A 9,685-nucleotide genomic window follows, 5' to 3' on the forward strand; every position below is an offset into this window, starting at 1 on the left:
TTTGAACCTTTGTTCCCAGCTCCAGATTCGGTTGACAGACTCTTGCTTAAGATTATGACTGAGTCCTCCTCTGTACTACAAGCGAAGACATTCAGGGAAGACAGTGAATGCCCTGTCATACAGTGAGTGGTTACACAGACCATACACAACTGACATCAATTTGTAGCTAAGGCTAGTGTGAGAAAATAATGGGATTTGGCAGATGCCCAAATGCCCCACCTGGAAATTAATTTAGAACTGATTGAATTAAGTGAGACTGAGAGTGATTGACTTTGCTAATTAGCCTACTTAAAGTTAATTCAATTAAAGTCACACCTGGTTAACTCCCAAGAGGGAGTGTTCTCAGACGCTGTGGATTACTGACATCAACCCAAGACCATCCTCAAGTCCAGTGAACCAATGGAATTGTATGATGCTAACCAATCAGCTTGAAGCAGTGTGTAAAGCCCACCTCTCCCCCCAGACCTATAAAATGCTTCCACACTCAGTTTGTGGTTGAAGCAGGCTCGTGGTGGAGGATGTGAGGAAGGACCAGGCCAGGCCAGGCCAGGCCAGGCCGAAGCTCTATGTTAGATAGGCCTTTTCTTAACTTTCTGAACTCCATGTGTTCTCTTTTTACTAATACCTCGTATGCTTTAATAAATGCTTAATGTCCAAAGACTGGTGCTAAAGCTTCTAATTTAAGGTGACCACACATTTAGATTTTAAACATCACACTAGGATTTGTCCCAGGACACAACTTCAGCAGTAAAATATCAAAAGAAAAGAAAACAATTACAAGGCCTTTTTCTTTCTTTCTTTTTTTCTCTCCCAAAGTAGAGAACTTTCAAACAGGAATCAACACTTTTCAAGGACCTGGTTACTAAGTGGATTCCCTCCATGAGAGAAATCAGCCTTCTCACTGGGGAAATCTTGCAGTGCTAACTGAAAAAGTCAAGGAGCCTTTCATGTTATCATCTTCCTCCTCCACCCTTAAAAAAAATTGCTTGCAATTTCTTATCTAATCAAATGAATGTAGGAAAAAATATACAACTGTTCAAATAATAAAAACAGAATATAGCCTAAGCATGAATTTTTTAAAAAAATAAAGGCCACAGAGTTAATTTCATCAGACAGCTACAATCTGGTTAATGCCATTAATGCAGGAAATACACATTAACCCTCCAGGATTTTTTTTTTTAAGAATCCTCTAGTTAATATGCCTTTCTAATGAACTCTATTGGACTCTTGTTTTGAAGTAAAGGAATTTTTTTGAAAGGAATCTATTGCTTAGAGAGGAAGTACATCACAGGGAAAAGAACATCAGCTAAAGAAAGAGTCAAGAGGCCAGACTTTGGACTCAGGCTCTGCCACTAACCCTCAATGTGACCACAGCAAGGTCACTTCACTTCTCTGGGGCTCAGTTTCTTCATCTGTAAAATGAAGGGGTTAAATTTGACCATTTTAAAACTGTAATATTCTACGTGACTAGATTCTAATCTCAGTTTTAAAGACCCAGGAATGAAGCACAAGTGCTTCTCTGTGGTGAATTAGCAAGTGAAAAGGACTGTGTGTGAGACCCAGTAGAGGGGAAAGCAAAGACTTGTTAACTCTTTCCAACCCTTTCTGCTTTCTAATTCCCAGGTCTCTAAGAGCGTTATTTTATGTTTCATTTTGGGGGGGAGGTGTTTAAATGGCTGAAATGGTTAATATGTGCACGAGAGAGGGAAATTGAAGGGTGATTGATATTTTAAGTCATTTAACCCAGAACAACTAGGCTTAGCTCTATCCTCCTAGAGCTCAAGATGATTTTTTTTCCTAAAGAGGATGACTAACATAGACCCGGAATATTTTTGTTATGCAGAAATATTGAATTATTTAGCATTTACTGTACCCCCAGTTTTTTTTTCTCGATTCCCCTAGGCATGGAAACAGCTTTGTAATACAAAATCCACCTAACTGTGTGACCTCAGGCAGCTCAGTTAACTCCCTCAATCCTCAGTTTTCTTTTCAGTAAAACCCCATTTCAAGGACTGAGGAGACCTCTAAGTCCCTTCCAGCTCTCACCTTCCATAATTCTATCCCTTGCCATGGTCCTTACCTCTAAGTAGAATTGATGTTTGTTGTTGGCACAGTCACTTGATCATTTCCTAGTCCAAATTAAATCAAAGGTCACCTTTGATAAGTAGTGCAATAAAAGCCTTCCTGTTGTTGGTGTGTAAATAGACATATGTCTATGAATAAAGTTAATCCATGGATTAATTTCAGCCTTCACCTCCACATCGCTTTGATCTGTTACCTATGTGTTCACTTTATCTCCCCCCTCCCCAGGTTCTTTTAAGCCTACTCTTAAACCTTTTTAGCTGCCAATTCATCTAACATCTTAAGGCTACCATGGTGCTTTCCTTAATAAATAATAATAGCATTTATATAATGTTTTAAAGTTCGTAAAACATTTTACATTGGATCCTCACAATAACCCTGTGAGATAGATGCTATTATTATCATCCCTGTTTTACCGATGAGGAAATTGAGGATGAGAAAGATTAAATGACTGCCCAGGGGCACAGCTAGTTAGCGTCTGAGACAGACCTTAGGACTTCCTGACTCCCAATCCTGAGCTCTAACTATTGGGAAACCTAGCTGTCTCTTACACTACCTAATTTGTCCCTTACCACTATCTGATGAGATGTAGTACCAATATTTATTACTACAGTCCCATTTTATGGATAAAAATACTGAGTCTGAGAGGATAGTGACCACAGCCAAATGAGTGTCAGATACAGGATTTGAATTCAGGGCTTCCTGACTCCAAATCAAGCATTCTGTTCAGTACAATTCTCTTTTGCCTCTGGCTTGGGCTTACCTCTTGATATCAGACTTTTGAACAACATAAGATTTGAAGTCTGTATAAAATGAGGCTATTCTACTAGAGAAAAAATATTATTACAACCACACTCAGGCATATGGGAAGGTCCCTCTCACAGTTCCCTTGTCTTGCCTCCATTTCTCCAGTCAGCCAAGCTAGTTGGAGTCATCTTTGATGCTTTCTTTTGATTCGTAATAGTCAGTGCTTAAAGCTCCCTTCCTTCTTTCCTCAAAAGGCTCTTACAAGCAGCTCTTCCTCTTCCTCCTGTGGGAGGGTCTTATCACTTGGAATCTGAGTTATTGTTATCACCCCACCCCTCACTGTCACTTGCCTTCTTTCACTCTCCAGCACATTTTGCATAGCAGGACCAACCTCATTTTTTTAAAGTGAACAGGATATAGCAGAAAGTGTTGGATCTGGAGTCATTTCACATGGATTCTACAGATTCAAACTCTTACTCTCTATGCAACCTTGGTTAAGTCACAACCTCTCTGAGCCTCAGTTTCCTCATATGTACAATGAAGGGGATTGGAATAGATGGTCTCTAAGGTCTTTTCTAGCTCTAAATCTATAAACCTATGGCTTTCTGATCCTATTCATCTTGATATCCTCCATAATTATTCCACCATTCCTGCCTTTCCATTAGAGAGGATTAAAATTAGTAATTTGTGGCCAGAAATAATCCAACAACTTTGTTCTGAATTGCTATTAGACGAGTGTTCCCTTAAGCTATAACACATCAGTTGTATAACTTATCCAGGGGAGATAAACATTTTTTCCAAGGATTGTTTTAAAATGGCTTCTAATATATTCCAGTTCTACACAAAAATATTCAAAAATGACATTAGAGGGTCTTTTGCATTCAGAGCATATAAAGTTTTCAGTTTCTTCCAGTTTTGTAGATCTTCCATTCATTTGATTGCAATTAAGAATCAATTTAACCTCAATTTGCAAGCCCTCCAGTAATTAAACTACCAAAAGAAAACAAGGCTACAAAGCATATCAGTTCTAGAGAGGGAATCTTTTCTTTACCTTCCTAATAAAGTTTTATAATTCTTTTTTTTTATTTTTTATTTTTTAGTGAGGCAATTGGGGTTAAGTGACTTGCCCAGGGTCACACAGCTAGTAAGTGTTAAGTGTCTGAGGCCGGATTTGAACTCAGGTACTCCTGACTCCAGGGCCAGTGCTCTATCCACTACGCCATCTAGCTGCCCCCCTAATAAAGTTTTAATGAAAAATTCCCTAAAAACAAGAACAACAAACAAACAAAAACAGTTTCTTAGAAGGTAGATGTTATGGGGTTGGGAATTTGGAACTATTAAAGTTTAAACTGGCCAGCTAAACTAAAGGACACAGCTCTGGGGTAACCCTCCTTGAGAAGCTAAACTGAAGGAGGAACACACCTTGAGAAGCAAGAGAGGTAAGCCTATTAGGTGCGGCTGCTGCCTGAGTGGCATCAAGGGGACAGAGATAGCTCCAGAAATCAGAACAACTGCCCCTCACCCGACTTTTCCCAACCTACCCCCATCTACTATCTATTAAAGCTTTTGCCTTTCTCCTGTTTGAGGAGATAGGTGTCTCAAAGAATCATGTGTCTCTGAACCATCTCCCCTTGAGAGCAGTGGTAGGCTTTTCTCTTGGTCTCCTTTCTCTAGCACCTAAATAAAAGATTATTTTATTCTAGTTGGAGTTGTGTTTTAGAGCATGTAATTCTTTAAAGAGGAGTACCTAAGGACCCCCACACCACCCATTTCCCCTGTGACAGTAGAGGATCAGGGACTATGTGTAAATAGGAAAGTTGTTCAGTCATGCTCAGCTCTTCTTGACTCCTTCTAGGGTTTTCTTTTTTTTTTTTTTTAGTGAGGCAATTGGGGTTAAGTGACTTGTCCAGGGTCACACAGCTAGTAAGTGTTAAGTGTCTGAGGCCGTATTTTAACTCGGGTACTCCTGAATTCAGGGCCACTGCTCTATCCACTGCGCCACCTAGCTGCCCCTTCTAGGGTTTTCTTGGCAAAGATACTGGAGTGCTTTGCCTTTTCTTTCTGCAGCTCATTTTACAGATGAGGAAACTGAGGCCAACACAGTTAAGTACCCAGGGTCACACGTAGGAAATGCCTGAGGTGGATTTGAACTCTCTTCTTCCTAACTCCAGGTCTGGTGCCACCTAGCTGTCCTTGAATAGAAAAATATCTAGGCAAAAAGAGAATATCATTTAACACAATAGTTTCAAACTAAAATAGAAACTGGGGCCATTAAACTGTATAAAAGGATCTCTGAAGGGCAATATATTGACTTAGAAAATGCCATATTAACATTATGTTCAACTATATTTTTATTTATTTAAAAATATTTCAGGGGGCAGCTAGGTGGCACAGTGGATAGAACACCGGCCCTGGAGTCAGGAGGACCTGAGTTCAAATCCAGCCTCAGACACTTAACACTTACTAGCTGTGTGACCCTGGGCAAGTCATTTAACCCCAATTGCCACATTAAAAAAAAATTCACAATTATATTTTAATCCGGTTGGACTGCACTCTGGAGTGTTGCACGTGAAGGCTACATATTTGATAACACTGAACAGCCAGAAACTGAGTTAGGAGCTCTATGTCTTGGAATCTTCTTGGCTCTGTAGTGACTTACTGATTGATTTGGGGTAAGTTATTTAATCTCATTGTACTTCCATTTCCCCTATGCAAACACAAGAAGACCCTGCTCCCCTGCAGTCAAAAGGTACCATGAGAATTGTTGTACATTTAAATTAATTGGTCTTTCAAAGCTGAACGTGTTAGAGAGAGACCAAGACTAGAACTAAAATCTTATCAATGTCAACATGTACACAACCAGTATACAGGCATAAATCTACCCGGAATGACACTGAAAGCACAGGGATACCATCCCTACTGATATTTGACAAGAACCCTAGCTCCCTCTTGTTCTGGAGTCCCTGAGGTTGGAGAAGACTGTCCAATAATATCCCTCTCCCCTGGAGAAAGAAATTAAAAGAAACTACCTAGATACAACTCCAACTCAAAAGAATATGGAAAAAAACAACAACCATGAGCATGCGATGCATGAGATCGTTGTCAAGGCCCTGAGCAAGCTTATAATCACCTAAGAAATCTTCATGGGACACGAGAGGTAACAAATGAATGCAAAGTTACTTCATACCTACTTATAAAGAGAGTGGGTAACTTGTCTATGTACAGTATAGTAACCAGAAAAGAGGACAGCTGAGAGTTTTTCTTTCAAGAATTGAAGGGAGGGGCAGCTAGGTGGTACAGTGAATAGAGCACCAGCCGTGGAGTCAGAAGGACCTGAGTTCAAATCTGGCCTCACACACTTGACATGTACTAGCTGTGTGACCCTGGGCAAGTCACTTAACCCTCATTGCCCCAAAGGAAACAAAAAAAGAACTGAACCCAACAATGGTTCAGAAACAATCAATTATGCTATAACCTAACAATCAATCTAAATAGGAGGACAAAGCTAAGTTGAGAGGCAGCAGCTTTCTTGTCTAGGACTTGAGATACACCACAGACTGTATGTAGTAACACCACTAGACAGGACCCTCACCAAATTCAGATTGAAGGCAGCTGTACAGCAGTTCTCATGAGTACCATGATCAGTCCACCCCACAACTAGGTAGAAAGTTAGCAGATCTCAGGGGACCCAGGTCTAGTTGATCTGTGTCCAGATTAAAATTTGATATTAAAAAATAAACTAGATGGGGCAGCTAGATGGTGCAGTGGATAGAGCACCGGCCCTGGAGTCAGGAGTACCTGAGTTCAAATCCAGCCTCAGACACTTAACACTTACTAGCTGCGTGACCCTGAGCAAGTCACTTAACCCCTATTGCCTCACTAAAAAAAAAAAAAATAATAAATAAATAAATAAAATTAAAAACAAAATAAAATAAACTAGAGAAATATTTACACATGTAGCCAGACAACACTACTAATGAAAGATTTGCCTTGCATGAAGTTTCAAAAGTTCATTGCTGCCCATGATAATTATTGCATATTCTAAATATGAAATAGATTTTAAATAAATGTTTGTTTCTATAAATAGTCTTAATTGCAAATCTGTATTTATTGGAAAGGAAGTTGAAAGGTGAGAATTGAGGGAGGAATATCCCCAGAGAAAAGGGGAAGACAGAGAGAGAGAGAGAGAGAGAGAGAGAGAGAGAGAGAGAGAGAGATGTAAGTGAGGTATTTTGCCAGAGTGTTGTTTCTTAGTGGGCTCTTAAAGCTAAAAAGAAATATCAAGACAATAACAGATGCTTTGGTCCAACTTTCTGGAGCAGAGACTGAACTAGAAATACAAGTTCACCTTAAATGCTTTGTCTATTTCCAAGTATATTACTCTTTCTTCACGGTCTGTTATTATGTAGACCTGCTGATATTGATATCACATTGCTTTCCGTGCATATTGGCTTCAATGGATATGCATACAGTTCTATGACATGTATTAATATGTCACACATAATTTAGACTTGTAGTGATGAGTTATCCAAAATCTGGAACTGTTTCATCAAGGAAACACTCCATGTTCCTCAAAGAAACAAAGGGGGGAAATGTGTTAAAATAATGGAATTTGTTAGACGCCAGGGGTCTGACTTGATTGACTTAGTAGTGTTTGAATTAGATGCGAATGAGGAACTAACTACTAAGCACCAACTTAAAGGTGATTAGATCTTGAATTTAAATTTAGCCAACCCTGAGGAGAGTGTGTTCTCAGAGGTTATGGACTTCTACATCAACAGAAGACTGCTCTCAGCCAATCAACTTGAAGAACCTCCCATTTCTGGGAGGAGGACAGGAAGTAGAAAGCAAAGGCTGGCAGAGGGGATCTCTCTCTTTTGGTTTGAGACATCGACGTGGTGGCAGAATTTTACATGGGCTGTTAGGAAAGGTTTCTGTCTCTCTGGCAATACTGAATAGATCCAAGCTTTAGTAAATCCTTAAAACTCTAAACTCTTGGTGAATTTATCAGTGATTTTAGCCAGTTTCCCCCAAAACTGGGAGAACAGATTAGGACCCACATTTAGGTTTTTAAACAATACAGAACTATGAACAAATGTGCTAAAACACAGTGTAGATTTGCTAAGACCAGCAAAAATTTTACTGGGTGCTAGGGGAGCATATAATGGAGTTCTCTTTCAAAGATCTAATCACAGAAAAGAATCTAGATAATTAGGTGTTTAACTGTACAAATTGGGCTATGTTAAATGAACTCTTTATGAAGTGCAAATAAACCCCTTGAGGGAATAAGAAAGGAAACAATGTCATAGGATAAAGACTGTTAGGTCATGTTCCCAGGTGACCATAACAGTGGGTTCATTGAGTCTGGCAACAAGTCAAAGAGGAACCCAGCTCCTAATGAAATGCCTATGGAGCTAGAGAAGAGGATGCTGTGGAAGCCACATGGAGCTGGAACAGTAGAAACAAACCACAAAAGAAAAAAAGAAAGGGCCAAGACCTGACACTGAGACTAGTTGGACAGAAGAAACTCTGTGCTATACACCTCAAAGCAGTAATCCTGGGTTTCCTTTTCTTCCCTTGGGTTCACTTATGGAATCCTTATGCCTTTTTTTCTTGGAAAGTCTGTTTACCTTTCTTTGTTTTAAATATTCACTTTATTTCTATAAATAGTGTTATCCACAGGTCTGTGTGTACTTATTAGAAAGGAAGTTGAGAGAGGAGCATTCCCAGAGAAGAGAGAGAGGTGTGCCACTGAAGTGTTTTGCCAGAGTGTATTCTGAAAAATAATAATAATAAAGTATATTTTTTAAATTAAAAAAACAAAACAAAGAGAGACAATCACAAATCCTTTGCTCCAACTTCTCAGAAAGAGAAATAACTTTTACACCAGAAAACCCATCTAGGCAATGTGACTGACTAGTAGGGTAAAGAAAGGGCAAATAAAAGTGATTGTAGATATCCAGCACCACAATGCAGTAATTAGAACAAATGTCAGAAGAAAAATTACATGCATATGATGGGGGAAGGGAGGAATCTCAGCATCTTCTCAAATAGAATATTTGTGTCAGTTTTGTCTTTTTCTCTTCGTGTTTAAGCACAGTGCCCTGCACATAGTAGGCACTTAATAATTATTTTTAATTGAGAGAGAAGATGTAGTGGTCAGGTAGTTCAGATGGTTACAACAGAGGCCAGGAAGAAAGGAAAGAAGGAAGGAAGGAAAGGAGGGAGGAAGGAACAGATGAGGGAGGGAGGAAACTAAAATTTATTAAGTGCCTATCATATGCCAGGCACTATGCTAAGTGCTTTACAAATATCTTAATTTGACCCTTGCAACATCAATGAGGAAGTAGGTACTGTTGTTAGTCCCATTTTATTGTTGAGGGAATGTAGACAGAGATTAAGTGACTTGCCTAAGGTCACAAGTCTAGTAAGTGTCTGAGGTCAGATATGAACTCGGGTATTCTTGACTCCAAACTCCAACACCCACTGTGCTACCTAGCTACCTTTTTGTCTCACTTTGTGGCTTCAGGATACACTCTAGACTCAGCTCTAAGTTTCGAAAATGGTGGCTATTATATGAAAGACTCCATTACACTCTAAATCAACAATGCTGAGTGTTTACAAAATTTTTTAAGATTTAATTTTATTTCTAATATGCTGTTTTTGGAGTGACAAAGATGATAAAAGATGGAAATAGTGTTATAAATCCTTTGGGAAGACAGATACACTAATACCAAATGTCCCTAAAGTCTTAGTGTACCTTTTAGCTTTAATAGTGTAACAATTGGAGTGACGCCATCTGCTGGAGAGTTACTGTAGGAAAGCTCCGCCATGAGGAGAAGGTGTCTAAGGGCAA

Source organism: Dromiciops gliroides, chromosome 1 (assembly GCF_019393635.1).
Source record: "Dromiciops gliroides isolate mDroGli1 chromosome 1, mDroGli1.pri, whole genome shotgun sequence".
Classification (NCBI taxonomy): Eukaryota; Metazoa; Chordata; class Mammalia; order Microbiotheria; family Microbiotheriidae; genus Dromiciops; species Dromiciops gliroides.